The sequence below is a fragment of the Vombatus ursinus genome, unplaced genomic scaffold (genome assembly GCF_900497805.2).
Source record: "Vombatus ursinus unplaced genomic scaffold, bare-nosed wombat genome assembly UNPS02014852.1, whole genome shotgun sequence".
Classification (NCBI taxonomy): domain Eukaryota; kingdom Metazoa; phylum Chordata; class Mammalia; order Diprotodontia; family Vombatidae; genus Vombatus; species Vombatus ursinus.
In genome coordinates, this window is record NW_020954630.1 from 112,626 (window position 1) to 112,834 (window position 209).

A 209-nucleotide genomic window follows, 5' to 3' on the forward strand; every position below is an offset into this window, starting at 1 on the left:
CAAATGCAAATCAAAACAACACATCACATCTATCAGATTGGCCAACATGACAAAACAGGAAAATGAGAAATGCTGGAGATGTGGGAAAATTGGAACACTAATGCAGTGTTGGTGGAGTTGTTGAAATGATCCAACCATTTTGGAGAGCAATTTGGAATTTTATAGCCCAAAGGGCTATAAAAATGTGCATACCCTTTGACCCAGTAATA

The 209-nt window shown here is 37.8% G+C and overlaps 1 protein-coding gene across 4 annotated transcripts in view; it reads left to right on the plus strand.

Moving 5' to 3' along the window:
* Positions 1-209, plus strand: part of KRBA1 (KRAB-A domain containing 1) — a 60,384-nt gene that overhangs the window by 51,169 nt on the left and 9,006 nt on the right. The gene's annotated exons all lie outside the window — the stretch shown is intronic.